At 36.7% G+C, this 18,013-nt stretch overlaps 1 long non-coding RNA gene across 5 annotated transcripts in view; it reads left to right on the top strand.

Annotated features, from left to right (window-relative positions):
* Positions 1-17,807, top strand: part of LOC140168253 (uncharacterized) — a 65,431-nt gene extending 47,624 nt beyond the window's left edge. For 3 of the 5 annotated variants that reach the window (XR_011861166.1, XR_011861170.1, XR_011861168.1), the window contains 2 exons: positions 2,844-2,998; positions 11,490-14,003. This is a non-coding gene — a long non-coding RNA (uncharacterized lncRNA). Of the gene's footprint in view, positions 1-2,843; positions 2,999-11,489; positions 14,004-15,169 lie in introns of those variants that run through there. The other 2 variants (XR_011861167.1, XR_011861169.1) reach the window with 2 other exon arrangements.
* The last annotated feature ends 206 nt before the right edge of the window (positions 17,808-18,013 follow it).

The following is an 18,013-nucleotide window of genomic DNA, read 5'->3' as shown; positions in this document are numbered from 1 at the left end:
ATTCCGTTGTTGAATTATATATGAGTTCAAAACTAAATTTAGATGAATATTTTGCCGTTTAGAGGCTTTTACGAAATATGACTTAATTTAGCATAGGAGATGCTTTCAGTGGCCACTTCCTAAATAAACCAATTTATTTATCAACAATTTTATACTCATTCTAAAGCACAGGGTCCACTCCCACATCGTGTGCAATATGAAGTTCATACAATATTCTGATGTTGAGTTATGAGACAAAAACAAACTTTAGATGTCATATTTTGCGTTCGCCTCAGATAATCAACTAATTTAATAGTTGGCACACCATGACAATATGTTGGAACTCTTCATTGCCGCTCCGATAGTTAAGTGAAATTAGGGACCGTTCACAAACACTTGTAAGGGGGGGCCTGATGCAAAAAGGGGGGCCCTGAAAATTTTTGACCCTGCTAAGGGGGGGCCCTGAAAAAATGACCACAAATTTTCCTGGAAAAATTAAGTTTATATGCTTTTCTATGGGGTTGACCCATAATTTTCATGTCAAAAAGGGGCCCTGAAATTTTGAGGTCTGTAAAGGGGGGGGGGGCGAAACACTTTCGTGATGAAATTTTTTTTGCATCAGGGCCCCCCTTACAAGTGTTTGTGAATGGTCCCTCAGTATAACTATGTTTGATGAGAAGTACACACCTTCTCCTTTCCCCTCCCCCCTCAATCAATGTTGGTGAGATTGGAGAGCCCAAAGTGCTTTCATCACCATTGGACTGGGGGAGAGGGGTGGCGATTTACATTTAGTATGCCAGAGTGTGCCAACATTAAAGGGAGTCTCCGGCAAGCACAACATTATGCCTTATATGTAAGAAAAATATTTATCAAGTACGAATCACTTGGTTTTATTTGAAACAAACTCATAGTGACCATAAAAAAGAATAAAAACAGTCTCTCAACACGCGATATTCAAAATTCCCGGGCGCCGAAATTGTCGAGTGCAATGACGTCCCAGTAATACAATGAAGGCTGACCACAATTGAGCACAAATAACCAATACGTCATTGAATTTTGAATATCGCATGTTGAAAGCCGACTGTTTTTATTCTTTTTTATGGTCAATATGAGTTTGTTTTAAATAAAACCATGTGATTCATGCTTGATAATTATTTTTCTAACATATAAGGCATAATGTTATGATTGCCGGAGATATCCTTTAATTTCTTTGATTGAAGGTGTAGAGGTTTGTGTTGGGTGAGAAATCACAATATCTTTTAGGTGTTTTAAAGTTTAAAAGTTTACATATTAACCCCTACATATAGGAGACACATAGTAATTGTAATAAATATTTGAAGAAATATTTTGCTCCAAAATTGAAATCATAAAGCTATTACAGTATGATTAGTATGGAAAATGCTTTTGCAATGAAAGGTTTACTGTTAACGCTTTAAATTGAAAAGGAAAATTAAGATTTGATTTCTTGCAATAAAAGCTAATAAAAGTTGAAATTGAAATTGAAAATTTTTGAATGGCTAATTATTTAAAGTGAATCTTGTAGAGGTTTCCATACACTCCTGTACCCAATGGAAGCATAACCAATGAATGCAAGCATGCATGGTACTACTATGCATGGTATACCTACCCTGATATTGGGGATCCACAAGTTAAAATCCAATTTTAATGTAGGATCAATATGTGGGTCCTACAATGGGCATATGATCCACGTATCCAAAGGAGCCTGGTCATCGGTACATGACCATCACCCCATCACCCAGTCATCACCCCGTTCGTCATATACATCGCAGTATACTGTCATGTTTTGATAACATATTTATATGCAGCAAGACTTGATGTCAAATTTCCTTACACGAATTGACGTATGATATCACAAGTTTTAGTACATTAGCCAAAAGTGCTCTATTCAACGATATCATGGGCCATATTTTCCACACAATTGTGATCATTTGCCATAAAATTTGCTATATCCAACAATATCATGGGCCATATTTTGCACACAATTATTTGCCATATGTGTATTACATTGCGAATTTCAAAAATTCTAAATTACTTGATATCAGAAGGACATATTCTTTTTATTCAGAATGCAATTCGATATGTCTGATGTGCTCTAATGTCCCACAATAAATACTGTCAAAACGTTCATACCCCATCATGCCCTTAAACACACTGAAATGTATTGGACCATGCTATATAGAGTACCGAAGTGATGACGTCACAGAAAACTTTTTTTGCATTTCAGTGTTTTGAATACCATGTATCGGTGGAGCATGATGGAAAAACATCCACAGTCCAAATTTGGTGGGAATCGGATCATGAGGGCCCGAGATATGGCCGCATGAATACCTAATTAGCCCCATTGAAATCAGTGTAAATTGGCCTGGTTCCAAACAGTTATAAGCCAGGCCAATTTGATTCAATGGGGCTAATTAGGTATTCATGCGGCCATATCTCGGGCCCTCATAATCTGATTCCCACCAAATTTGAACTGGATGTTTTTCATCATGTTCTACTGAAATATGGTCATAAAAATGCTGAAATGCAAAAAAGACAATTTTATGATGTCACACTTCGGTACTCTATTGTTATGAAAAAACCCTGGACAATAGCCACACTGCACTGAAAATGTCAAAATTGCATACTAGGTAGTGACACCTCATTCATTTCCATGAACCTTTGGATTGATAGATACAGGTATACTATAAATAGCGTTTTACTTTGGAAACTTGATATAATTGGACTGTAGTGCTCGTTTTCGTGAAAATATGCCTGGGGTGTCAGTGGAGATTAATACTGTTCTAATGCAATCTGCAGGGATTGCAAGCAATGATAGCAAACATTCATTTGTTTTGACATTTCAGGTTTATTGATCCACTAGATCGTCAATAAGAAACTGCTGAAAGTAGAAACAGAGCAACAGAAGCCAGTGAAGATTGAACAGAACAAGGGACTGCATATGGTTTTGTATTGCTTGCTGTTCCATGCAAGGACACCACAGCTAGAATTGACTTCCATGGTGGGTTTTATGTGCACACAGTAATTCAAGATTTTGTTGGGTTCATCTAAGTTCCATGCGAATACATGTTGCAAGCAGTAAGATGGTGATAAAACGTTTGAAGCCATTTACTTGTACATTTTGTGGAATCGAGCATTATTCTTTGGACAAATTGAAAACCCACATAAACATACATCTTATTAAATATGTGCGAGCTCGTAGATATAAAAGTAAATTTTGTCAGAAAAGTTTGTCAAAAAACGGTAAGCTATTACAACATTTGAATAGCCATGATAAGATATGGTACCAATGTAATAACGGTTTGAACATAAAAGGGAAGCCCTATGAGTGTGAGCGCTGCCAGAAACGTTATGCCCGAAAAATTGACTTGGTGAAACATATCAGAAGTCATACTAGAGACAAACCATTTCAGTGTGAATATTGTATGAAATGTTTTACTCAGCACGATAGCTTGACATGCCATATCAGAACTCACACCAAAGAGAAACCCTTTCAGTGTGAGTACTGTCAGAAATGTTTTGCTAATCGCCGTAGTTTGACATGCCATATCAGGATTCACACCAATGAAAAACTCTTTCAGTGCGATTACTGTCAGAAATGTTTTGCTGGAAAAAATGTTCTTGTAAAGCACATAAGAACTCATACCAAAGAGAAACCCTTTCAGTGTGAATACTGTCAGAAACGTTTTGGTTACAGAAATGTCCTTGCATACCACATAAGAACTCACACTAAAGAGAAACCTTTTCAGTGTGAGTACTGTCAGAAACGTTTTGCCGCAAAAAAGGACTTGGTAATACATATCAGAATTCATACCAAAGACAAACCATTCCAGTGTGAATATTGTATGAAATGTTTCACTCATCAAAATACCTTGACATGTCATATCAGAACTCACACCAAAGAGAAACCCTATCAGTGTAAATACTGTCAGAAATGTTTTGCTAGAAAATATGGCCTTGTAAACCACATCAGAACTCATACCAAAGAGAAACCCTTTCAGTGTGATTACTGTCAGAAATGTTTTGCCGCAAAACCTGGCCTTATAGTCCACATCAGAACTCACACCAAAGAGAAACCCTATCAGTGTGAATATTGTAAGCAATGTTTTGGTGACAGAAGTAACCTTGTGCAGCACACCAGAACTCACACTAAAGAGAAAACTTTTCTGTGCGAGTAGCTGTTAGACAATTTTTGCTTGAAAAAGTTTCGTTGTGAGCTATATAAGTGTAAATATTGTCAGAAATGTTTTGCCCAAAATAGTGACCTTGTAAAACATCGGAAGAATTCACACCAAAAAAAAAAAAGTTTGAATACTGTCAAAAATGTTATAGTGACAGAAGTTCCTTGTGTGCCACACTAGAACTCACACAAAGAGAAATCCTTTCAGTGTGAGTACTGTCATAAATGGTTAACTAGAAAAAATGCTCTTGCGAAGCATATCAGAATATTGTCAGCAATGTTTTGGTGACAGAAGTGTCCTTGGATTTCAAACCACACCAGACTTTTCAGTGCTAGTACTGTCAGACATTTTTGCTAGAAAAAGTTTCCTTTTTACACATATAAGAAACATATAAGAATTCACACCAAAGAGAAACTCTTTCAGTGTGAGCACTGTCAGACATGTTTTGTTAACAAATATGTTCTTGTAAACCATATCTTAAGTCATATCAAAGATAAGTGGTATTAAAAAAAAAGACATTCCAATTCACGCTAAATAAAAATGTTTTCAGTGTGAGTATTTGTATGAAACGTTTTGCCCGAAATGACACCATTGTTCTCGGAGAAACATTAGTGTGAGCACTTTAATAGTAAATTGCTGCATGCTGTTCAAAGTATTGCCCTCACATTAACCACATCAGAACTCACACCAAAGAGAAACCGTACCAGTGTCAATATTGTCAGAAATGTTTCGCTTAAAGGAAAGGACTCGCATACCACATCAGAACTCGACACTGAAGAGAAACCCTATCACCCGGCCCTATCAGTTGAGTACTGTCTTAAGTTTTTTTAAGCTGCAAAATTCCTTGAAACGCACCAAAGAGAACAGGACTGTCGCCATGGGGGTGGGGGGGGGGGAGGTGTTCACTCGATCGCCACAAGCATCACGAATTGTTAATTCAAGTCACATACTTTGTCTACTTTCTTTAACTCGCAAAATATAGAGCCAACAGGTCAACTATGATCATTCTTAATATTGGTGGTAAAAGCATAACATTTCCCACCAATTACGAGCTGATCAAAGTATAGACACACTAGTTTAGGGAGGTCTTTTTTGGGGGAAAATGCATTAAAAATTTCATTTGGTATCTGTGGATCAGGGGGTATTTGAAAAAATGTTATCAAAGGTGTCTGCTGTCATATCCGAGTGCCTCTCCCCGTGTGTGAGTCCTGTCATAAATGTTTTCCTCAAAAGGTACCCCAAAACCACATCAGAATTCATACCACATCAGAGAAAGCTTTTCAGTCACACTGTCAGAAATATCGTCTTCAAAGGGTACCATGTAAACCACATCAGAAATGTATGCCAAAGAAATATATCAGTTGAAAAACTGACAAATTTTTTTGAAGACACAAATAAAAAACAGCAACCTTAGAACCCGGTACCTCCAGATTATTGGCCACATACCACACCACTGGACTATTATTTGCAACTGTGATAAAGACTTGAATCATTGTACTAATACGTTAAAGATGTTAATCCATGGTGCATATTATATACTTCATACATATATTCTTGTTCATTGATTGGTTAAAAGTGGATCACATGATCAAAACTAGTTCTACCATCAGTACTCCTATCCGTAAATAGTACCTCTAAGCCGTAAATAGTATTTTCGATGTCCCGGATGAGCTGTAAATAGTACCTCCAAGCCGTAAATAGTACCTCCAAGCCGTAAATAGTACCTCCAAGCCGTAAATAGTACCTCCAAGCCGTAAATAGTACCTCCAAGCCGTAAATAGTACTTTTGACCATGCCTTGGTGCGTGCGCATTCGATGTGATGGAACAGTTCACGCACGCTAAACTGCCATAGCGTGATTTCTCGCTGCTGTAATTGGTTAGGCCGATTTTTAGCCTATTCAATTTTTTTGAATTCAAAGTATAGGTTGTGCTTAAATTGGTCGTGGTGTTCACTCAGGATAGAAGCTGGAGGGTCAAAACGTCAAATAACATTCTTTTAACCAATCAATGAACAAAGAACATATTAATGAAGTATATAAAACAAATACACTGCCTTTATTCGAAGTTCTAGTTAAAACTATGGTCCCTCGTTGAGATCAATTAATACTACTAGGCGGTTACCCGTATCTCGCGGTTTTCGGCTATCATAATTATTGGCTTTCGCAGATCTCAGAATCAGGATGTGTCCTTTGGCTAGGTCTGACAAAAAGGTCACCGTGAAAACTTTTGTTTGTTAGTCCAAGGTCCACTCACCCACCAAGTTTGAGCTCCATAGAGGCAATTTGAAATTTCTACCTTTTTTGTCCTATGACCTCTTAACCGTAGGTCTGACGAAAAGGTCACCGTGGAAACTTTTGTTTGTTAGTCCAAGATCCACCCACCCACCAAGTTTGAGCTCCATAGGGGCAATTTGAAATGTCTACCTTTTTTTGACCTATGACCTCTTAACCGTAGGTCTGACGAAAAGGTCACCGTGGAAACTTTTGTTTGTTAGTCCAAGGTCAACACACCCACCAAGTTTGAGCTCCATAGAGACAATTTGAAATTTCTACCTTTTTGACCTATGACCTCTTAACCGTAGGTTTGACAAAAAGGTCACCGTGGAAACTTTTGTTTGTTAGTCCAAGATCCACCCACCCACCAAGTTTGAGCTCCATAGGGGCAATTTGAAATTTCTACCTTTTTTGACCTATGACCTCTTAACCGTAGGTCTGACGAAAAGGTCACCGTGGAAACTTTTGTTTGTTAGTCCAAGGTCAACACACCCACCAAGTTTGAGCTCCATAGAGACAATTTGAAATTTCTACCTTTTTTGACCTATGACCTCTTAACCGTAGGTCTGACAAAAAGGTCACCGTGGATTTTGTTTGTTAGTCCAAGATCCACCCACCCACCAAGTTTGAGCTCCATAGGGGCAATTTGAAATTTCTACCTTTTTTTGACCTATGACCTCTTAACCGTAGGTCTGACGAAAAGGTCACCATGGAAACTTTTGTTTGTTAGTCCAAGGTCAACACACCCACCAAGTTTGAGCTCCATAGGGGCAATTTGAAATTAGACTTCAATTGGACTTGACCCCGGCCTTGACCTTTGACCTTAAAAAATATAAACTCGTTCTTCCTCATACCAAGCTGCACCCACCCACCAAGTTTGAGGAACGTGCGACGCGTAGTCTCCGAGAAAAGAGGCGGACAGACAGACAAACAGACAGACGGACAGTCAACACACCCACCAAGTTTGAGCTCCATAGAGACAATTTGAAATTTCTACCTTTTTTGACCTATGACCTCTTAACCGTAGGTTTGACAAAAAGGTCACCGTGGAAACTTTTGTTTGTTAGTCCAAGATCCACCCACCCACCAAGTTTGAGCTCCATAGGGGCAATTTGAAATTTCTACCTTTTTTTGACCTATGACCTCTTAACCGTAGGTCTGACGAAAAGGTCACCGTGGAAACTTTTGTTTGTTAGTCCAAGGTCAACACACCCACCAAGTTTGAGCTCCATAGGGGCAATTTGAAATTAGACTTCAATTGGACTTGACCCCGGCCTTGACCTTTGACCTTAAAAAATATAAACTCGTTCTTCCTCATACCAAGCTGCACCCACCCACCAAGTTTGAGGAACGTGCGACGCGTAGTCTCCGAGAAAAGAGGCGGACAGACAGACAAACAGACAGACGGACAGATGTACAGATTCTGGTGAATTATAGTAAGATTTTCCTTCGGAGCTGCGCCCCTCAGGAAAATAGTACTATTGATCTCACCTCGGGCCCATAGTTTTAACCAGAACTTCTCATGGCAGGATTTGTATATTGAATACTTTTTTCTGTAACTATTGTGTAAACTGAATAAATTATGCGCTATGCATGAAGTTTTGCAAATTGACTCGGTAATCCACGATATATATTCATATTGTGTACAGAAACACCTCAAAATATAATGGCGTTGCTCAGTAACTGACGATATGCCTCGATAATCCACCAAAAAAAACCTTTTCTATTATTTCTTGCTAATGATAAATGGATTACCGTGCAATTGCCATTGAATTCAATAGCGTTTGTTTTGGAATACCGTTTGCTTGAATGATCCTGCAACTTTATGATGACAACCATTATGACCTAAAATGAAGACCATTTTCACGTCTATCCGTTTAGCAGAGGTCGCTTCACAATCGAGAGGTACACGGTTCAAAACTTGGCGCAATTTTTTGTTTGTTTCCCACTCAAAAGGTTACTTGTATTGGAATTAATTGTTAATTTTTAATTTGGCCATACTTATCTGAATGACAATGTTGTTATTTTTTTCTTTGATTTAATATATTTCCGGTGTAATTCCTTATTGATAACTTAAATTGCCGGTTCATCATGTTTGAAATAGATGGAAACCTTTTATTCTTTCATCAATACAGTTATAATATATATTTTTTAAAGTTAAAATGGTGAATGATATTAACAATCATTTATGGAAAATAAATAAATGAAGAAAGAACAAAACAAGATGAGGCCAACGTATAATGTGCACATTTAACAGTTCAAGTTCTTATCACACGGTTATGTGTACGCATTGACCCATGCTCTACTGAAGATAACTAATACATAATTATGTAATGAATGATCTATGACCAATTCCTGACTTTGTTATGTTATTTGTTTACAACAAGAATTAGGCGTTGAATTAGGACTAACCCAGTATTCGTATACAGCAATTCGTGCTAAAATAATTATGATAATTAAGAAGAAATATGCAACAGCGTGTTAATATACGCCTATTGTTAGAAAACGTGTTTTGGCCTATATATAAAACGCAGCATTGTGGATGTTTTCAATAACCACTCCCTAAATAAACAAATTTGTTTGCCCTCAAAATTTTTGTAACATATTTCAAAAGGAGAGTAACTACCAAACACTTGTGAGTAACAAAAGTTTGATACAATTTCCCGTTCTTAAGATACAGCACCAAAAACTAACTTTGCGCGTGACAGCTTAGAGAACTAATCATGAAATTTGTGTAGCTTATGGGATGTTTCACTGACCGCTCCCTAAAAAAAGCCAATTTCTTTATCAACAATTTTATTAAGATTACAAAGCATATGGTATACTCCCATATCATGTGCAATTTGAAGTTCATATGACATTCCGTTGTTGAATTATGTGTTCAAAACTACATTTAGATGAATTTTTTGCCGTTTAGAGGCTATTACGAAATATGACGTAATTTAGCATAGGCGATGCTTTCAGTTGTGAGTAACAAAAGTTTAACCAATTTTTTTATCAACAATTTTATACTCATTCTAAAGCACATGGTCCACTCCCACATCGTGTGCAATATGAAGTTCATACGATATTCTGATGTTGAGTTATGAGACAAAAACGAACTTTAGATGTCATATTTTGCGTATCGCCTCAGATAATCAACAAATTTAATAGTTAGTTGGCACACCGTGACAATATGTTGGAACTCTTCATTGCCGCTCCGATAGTTAAGTGAAATTAGTATAACTATGTTTGATGAGAAATACACACCTTCTCCTTTCCCCTCCCCCCTTAATCAATGTTGGTGAGACTGGAGAGCCCAATGGAAAAAGTGCTTTCATCAACATTGAACTTGGGGAGAGGGGTGGCAATTTACATTTAGTATGCCCAAGTGTGCCAACATTAATTTCTTTGATTGTAGGTGTAGAGGTTTGTGTTGGGTGAGAAATCACAATATCTTTTAGGTGTTTTAAAGTTTAAAAGTTTTCAGATGAACTCCTACATATGAAGGAGACACATAGTAATTGTAATAAATATTTGAAGAAATATTTTGCTCCAAAATTGAAATCATGAACGATAAAAGCTATTACAGTGTAATTAGTATGGAAAATGCTTTTGCAGTGAAAGGTTTACTGTTAACGCTTTAAATTGAAAAGGAAAATTAAGATTTGATTTCTTGCAATAAAAGCTAATAAAAGTTGAAATTGAAAATTTTTGAATGGCTAATTATTTAAAGTGAATCTTGTAGAGGTTTCCATACACTCCTGTACCCAATGGAAGCATAACCAATGAATGCAAGCATGCATGGTACATGTACTACTATACATGGTATACCTACCCTGAAATTGGGGATCCACAAGTTAAAATCCAATTTTAATGTAGGATCAATATGTGGGTCTTATAATGGGCGTATGATCCGCGTATGATCCTGGTCATCGGTACATGACCATCACCCCATCACGCAGTCATCACCCCGTTCGTCATATACATTGCAGTATACTGTCATGTTTTGATAACATATATTCACATGCAGCAAGTTTCCTATACACGAATTGACGTATGATATCACAAGTTTTAATACATTAGCCAAAAGTGCTCTATTCAACGATATCATGGGCCATATTTTCCACACAATTGTGATCATTTGCCATAAAATTTGCTATATCCAACGATATCATTCATGGGCCATATTTTCCACACAATTTTAATCATTTGCCATATGTGTATTACATTGCGAATTTCATAAAATCTAAATTACTTGATATCAGGACATTCTTTTTATTCAGAATGCAATTCGATATGTCTGATGTGCTCTAATGTCCCACAATAAATACTCTCCAAACGTTCATACCCCATCCCCTAAACACATTGAAATGTATTGGACCATGCTATATAGAGTACCGAAGTGATGACGAAAACTTTTTTTGCATTTAAGTGTTTTGAATACCATGTATGGGTGGAGCATGATGAAAAACATCCACAGTCCAAATTTGGTGGGAATCGGATCATGAGGGCCCGAGATATGGCCGCATGAATACCTAATTAGCCCCATTGAGAAATCATTGTAAATTGGCCTGTTCCAAACAGTTATAAGCCAGGCCAATTTGATTTCAATGGAGCTAATTAGGTATTCATGCGGCCATATCTCGGGCCCTCATGATCTGATTCCCACCAAATTTGAACTGTGGATGTTTTTCATCATGTTCTACTGAAATATGGTCATGAAAATGCTGAAATGCAAAAAAAGACAATTTTATGATGTCACACTTCGGTACTCTATTGTTATGAAAAAACCCTGGACAATAGCCACACTGCACTGAAAATGTCAAAATTCCATACTAGGTAGTGACACCTCATTCATTTCCATGAACCTTTGGATTGATAGATACAGGTATACTATAAATAGCGTTTTACTTTGGAAACTTGATATAACTGGACTGTAGTGCTCGTTTTCGTGAAAATATGCCTGGGGTGTCAGTGGAGATTAATACTGTTCTAATGCAATCTGCAGGGATTGCAAGCAATGATAGCAAACATTCATTTGTTTTGACATTTCAGGTGTATTGATCCACTAGATCGTCAATAAGAAACTGCTGAAAGTAGAAACAGAGCAACAGAAGCCAGTGAAGATTGAACAGAACAAGGGACTGCATATGGTTTTGTATTGCTTGCTGTTCCATGCAAGGACACCACAGCTAGAATTGACTTCCATGGTGGGTTTTATGTGCACACAGTAATTCAAGATTTTGTTGGGTTCATCTAAGTTCCATGCGAATACATGTTGCAAGCAGTAAGATGGTGATGAAACGTTTGAAGCCATTTACTTGTACATTTTGTGGAATCGAGCATTATTCTTTGGACAAATTGAAAACCCACGTAAACATACATCTTATTAAATATGTGCGAGCTCGTAGATATAAAAGTAAATTTTGTCAGAAAAGTTTGTCAAAAAACGGCAAGCTATTACAACATTTGCATAGCCATGGTAAGATATCGTACCAATGTAATAACGGTTTGAACATCGGAGAGAAGCCCTACGAGTGTGAGCACTGCCAGAAACGTTTTGGCCGAAAAATTGACTTGGTGAAACATATCAGAAATTATACCAGAGACAAACCATTTCAGTGTGAATATTGTATGAAATGTTTTACTCAGCGCTATAGCCTGACATACCATATCAGAACTCACACCAAAGAGAAACCCTTTCAGTGTGAGTACTGTCATAAATGTTTTGCTGGCAAATATCACCTTATGAACCATATCCGAATCCACACCAAAGAGAAACCCTTTCAGTGTAAATACTGTCAGAAATGTTTTGCTGACCCAAGTGGCCTTTCATACCACACCAAAATCCACAACAATGAGAAAGCTTTTCAGTGCAAATATTGTCTGAAATGTTTTGGTCGGAGCTTTGATCTTAAAAGGCATATCAGAACTCACACCAAAGAAAAACCGTTTAAGTGCGAATACTGTCAAAAATGTTTTGGTGACAAAAGTTACCTTGTGTGCCACACTAGAACTCACACAAAAGAAGAATCCTTTCAGTGTGAGTACTGTCATAAAAGGTTTACTAGAAAAAATGCCCTTGTGCAGCATATCAGAATTCACACCAATGAGAAACCCTTTCAGTGTAAATACTGTCAAAAATGTTTCGCCCGAAAAGGTGTCCTCGTAAACCATGTCAGAATTCACACCAAAGAGACGCCTTTTCAGTGTGAATATTGTCAGCAATGTTTTGGTGACAAAAGGGTCCTTGTAAACCACACCAGAACTCACACTGAAGCGAAACCTTTTCAATGCAAGTACTGTCACAATTTTTTTGCTAGAAAAATTTTACTTGTGAGACATATCAGAATTCACACCAAAGAGAAACTCTTTCAGTGTGAGTACTGTCAGAAATGTTTTACTGAGAACACTAATCTTAAAAGGCATATGAGAACTCACACTGGAGAAAAACCATACAAGTGTGAGTACTGTCAGAAATGTTTTGCTAGAAAATATGTTCTTGTAAACCACATCTTAAGTCATGCCAAAGATAAGTGACATGAAAAAAAAAACCACTGCAAATCACGCTAAAAAGAAACGCTTTCAGTGTCAGTAATGCGTTTTGTAAGAAATATTTTGCCCGAAATTATATACCATTGTTCTCAGAGAAACCTTAGTGTGAGCATTGTGAAAAATAAATTACTGCTCAAAGTTATGCTCTCACATGTACCACATGAGAACTCGCACTAAAGCAAATCTTTATCGGTGTGTTTATTTGTCAGAAATGTTTTGCTCAAAGGTAAGGCCTCACATACCACATCAGAACTCACACTAGAACATATACCCTATCAGTGTGAGTACTGTTCGAAGTTTTTTGTCATAAAATTCCTTGGAACACATCAAAGAGAAACCATATCAGTGCGAATATTGTCCAAATTTCTGCTGTAAAATTGGGGTGGGATGCGGTCAGTCCTGTCACACAAGGATAATGATGTACACCTGCGTGTAAACAGGTTTAATTGTTGTTGTTGGGCACATTACATAATTTCATGAAAAAGGAGTACTTTTTAAAATCGTCTCAAATGCATTTAGGGTATCTTTTTTGTCTACTTTTCGTATCCACTCGAAAGATGTGTATTTACTGTAATAATTTTGCTGGTGGTAATCCACACTGCACTGTTCGCCCTCGCCATTTGAAATCAACTTGAAGGAAATGCACTTGGGAAATAAACTTGGTATAACGCATACGATGCCGCTCAATTTATGTTGAAGATATATATGAATATATGAATACAAAACCCACCCAAGTCCATACGTTGACCAAATTGAGTTAAGCATGGGAAATTGTTGGTATACATAGGCCTGTCATATGTTTGAAAGAGCAACTTAAATTCATCATCTGTGTCTATTGAGCATGTGAGAAATAGCATGTATGAAAGAACCACCCAATTCCGTGATTTGAGTCTTGTAACACATTGATTGAAATCCAGTATGTATAAAAGTTCACTTGTAACACATTCATTGCTGGAGAGTGACTTTTGAAAAGAAAAAATGGGTTTAATAAAGGAACGTGTGTGGTTTATATTACATGGCAGAATGCTTATCAACATTATACATACCTGTGTGCTTTATTTTGTATTATCTTACTAGTGGTAATCTCATTCCAACATTGTTGTCTTTGTATATGATTCAAAAAACCACCCAAGTCCAAAATTTAAAATGAACCCTACAAAATCCCTGAAATGCTAATCGTCATACTTTATACAGTTTAATCCGCTCATTTGCCCGTAAAACTTACCATATTGACCAGGTAAATCTAACTTAAGGAATTAAAATGATACACAGGTTTTTCTCTCAAAATCACTTCCCATGGACTGGGTTTTTTTTGTATTCATGTATTCATATGAATACCTGAATACAGAACCCACCCAAGTCCATAATTTGGCCAAATTGAGTTAATCACAGGAAATTGTTGCTTAAATACATTGGCCTATCATATTTATAAAAGAACAACACAAATCCATCCTCTACGTGCATCTATTGAGTATGGGAAACCCAAAAATCACCCAAGTCCATACATATTATTATAGTGCCTTCGCAAACAGGGCAAGATGACTGACATGCTAAATTGAGGTGAGCAACAGTGATGACAAAATAAGTGGTAAAAACGCAAAAATGAAGCTGAATGGGGACAGAACAAGAAAAAAACCCAGAGCAAACGGTTTTGAATACACTATGTGATTCAAAAAACAATCTAAGTCCGCCATACAAAATGACCCCCTCCACGAAGTTCCCGAAATGCTAATCGTCATGCCTAATACAGTTTAACCCACTCATTTGCATGTAAAACTAATTGCCCTACCAGGTAAATCTAAGGAATTAAAATGATACACATTTTTGATTAGTTTTCTCAAAATCACTTTCCATGGACTTGGTTGGGTTTTTCATATGCTGGATGGAGCTCATGTAGTTTCAGCGCATAAGTTAATAAATGGGCACACGGAAACCAACCTAGCTGACTAACCTGCAAACACCATTAAAATATTTCGGCATGCAATTTAAATCCTGGGTCTTAACATAAAGTTTCAAGATCAGCTGAAAAGCAGTCTGATTTGTATTATGATGAAAATTATTTATTTATTACACTACCTGATGACAGGAGGGAATTCAATTTTTGATCAATTCTCTTCAGGATCTGCTGGGAGAGCAATATAAGCAATTAAAACAGGCATTCATTTGTTTTGATATTTCAGGGGTATTGATCCACTAATTATATCTTCGATTAGAAGTTACAGAAACATAACAAAGGCAGAAGCCAGTGAGGATTGGACAGAACAAAGACAGTAGCCAGTGAGGACTGTGGTCTTGTATTGCTGGCTTTTCCATTCAAGGACACCTCATGTAGAATTGGCTTCCATGGTGGGTTTAATGTGCACACAGTAACTAATTCAGATCTTTGAATCTTATTGGGTGCATCTTAAGCTCCATATGAATACAGCAGGAGGATGATAATGAAACGTTTAAAGCCATTTACTTGTGCATTTTGTGGAATCGAGCATTATTCTTTGGATAAGTTGAAAACCCACATAAACAGACATCTTATTAAATATGTGCGAGCTCGTAGATACAAAAGTGAATTTTCTCAGAACTGTTTGTCAAAAACGGTAACCTTAAAAGTCATTTGAATAGCCATGGGAAGCTATGGTGTAATAACAGATTGAATACCAAAAGGAAGCCCTATCAGTGTGAGTACTGTCAGAAATGTTTTAGTCATAACTCTCATCTAAAAAGGCATATCAGAACTCATACCAAAGAAAAACCCTACAAGTGCGAATATTGTCAAAAATGTTTTCGTGACAGATGTTACCTTGTGTGTCACACTAGAACTCACACAAAAGAGAAATCATTTCAGTGTGAGTACTGTCCTAAATGGTTTACTACAAAATATGCCCTTGTGAAGCATATCGGAATTCACACCAAAGAGAAACCCTTTCAGTGTGAATACTGTCAGAAATGTTTTAAACAAAAGTTGTACTTGTAAAACACATCAGAATTCACACCAAAGAGAAACCTTTTCAGTGTGAACACTGTCAGAAATGTTTTTCCCAAAAGGTAACCTTGTAAAATATATCAGAAGAATTCACACCAAAGAGAAACCCTTTCAGTGCGAGTTCTGTCAGATTTTTTTGGCTACAAAACTTTACTCGTGAGACATATCAAAATTCACAACAAAAAGAAACCCTTTCAGTGTGAGTACTGTCAGAAATGTTTTAGTCAGAACGGTAATCTTATAAATCATATGAGAACTCACACCGAAGAGAAACCCTTTCAGTGTGAGTACTGTCAGAAATGTTTTAATCAGCACGGTTATCTTAAAAGGCATATGAGAACTCACACCAAAGAGAAACCCTTTCAGTGTGTGTTCTGTCAGAAATGTTTTAGTGAGAACAGTAATCTTAAAAGGCATATGAAAACTCACACCAAAGAAAAACCCTTTCAGTGTGAGTACTGTCAGAAATGTTTTGCTAGAAAACATCATCTTGTAAACCACGTCATAAAACATACCAAAGATAATTAAGTGATATGAATAAAAAAACCCATGGCAATTCTCACTAAAAAGAAACGTTTTTAGTGTGAGTAAGGAGTTGTAATTTAAGAAATCTTTTGCCTGAAATTACACCATTGTAAACCACATGTTTTTCAGAGAAACCTTAGTGCGAGCACAACAGAAATATTTTGCTCCAAAAAAGTATCCTGTAAGTAATCACATAAACAATAAAAGCTACTATAGTGTGAGTTAATATCACAGAATGTTTTTGCCACGAAATGTACGCTGGTAATTGAAGAAAGAAAAATGTTATTTTATTTCTTGCAATAAAATTTGAAATTGAAACTTATTTTTGAATGTCTAATTATTTAAAGTGAATGTTGTAGAGTTTCCACTTGAAGCATAACCAAGGAATGGCAGCATGCATGGTACCTACGGTTTAAACAAAAAGTTATACTTGTAAAACACATCAGAATTCACACCAAAGAGAAACCTTTTCAGTGTGAACACTGTCAGAAATGTTTTTCCCAAAAAGGTAACCTTGTAAAACATATCAGAAGAATTCACACCAAAGAGAAACCCTTTCAGTGCGAGTTCTGTCAGATTTTTTTGGCTACAAAAACTTTACTCGTGAGACATATCAAAATTCACAACAAAAAGAAACCCTTTCAGTGTGAGTACTGTCAGAAATGTTTTAGTCAGAACGGTAATCTTATAAATCATATGAGAACTCACACCGAAGAGAAACCCTTTCAGTGTGAGTACTGTCAGAAATGCTTTAATCAGCACGGTTATCTTAAAAGGCATATGAGAACTCACACCAAAGAGAAACCCTTTCAGTGTGTGTTCTGTCAGAAATGTTTTAGTGAGAACAGTAATCTTAAAAGGCATATGAAAACTCACACCAAAGAAAACCCCTTTCAGTGTGAGTACTGTCAGAAATGTTTTGCTAGAAAACATCTTGTAAACCACGTCATAAAACATACCAAAGATAATTAAGTGATATGAATAAAAAAACCCATGGCAATTCTCACTAAAAAGAAACGTTTTTAGTGTGAGTAAGGAGTTGTAAGAAATCTTTTGCCTGAAATTACACCATTGTAAATCACATGTTTTTCAGAGAAACCTTAGTGCGAGCACAACAGAAATATATTGCTCCAAAAAAGTATCCTGTAAGTAATCACATAAACAATAAAAGCTACTATAGTGTGAGTTAATATCACAGAATGTTTTTGCCACGAAATGTACGCTGGTAATTGAAGAAAGAAAAATGTTATTTTATTTCTTGCAATAAAATTTGAAATTGAAACTTATTTTTGAATGTCTAATTATTTAAAGTGAATGTTGTAGAGTTTCCACTTGAAGCATAACCAAGGAATGGCAGCATGCATGGTACCTACGGGGTGCCTCAAATTAGGATCCATATAGGATCAATATGTGGGTCCTGCAATGGGCGTACCCAAAGGGGGTCATTGCTACATAAATAGTCATCACCCGTTTCAAACACATCAGAACTTTCACAAAAGTGAAACCGTATCAATTTATAATA

Source organism: Amphiura filiformis, chromosome 13 (genome assembly GCF_039555335.1).
Source record: "Amphiura filiformis chromosome 13, Afil_fr2py, whole genome shotgun sequence".
Taxonomy (NCBI): domain Eukaryota; kingdom Metazoa; phylum Echinodermata; class Ophiuroidea; order Amphilepidida; family Amphiuridae; genus Amphiura; species Amphiura filiformis.
Note: the sequence above shows the minus strand (reverse complement) of the source record. Positions and strands in the feature narration are given on the sequence as shown.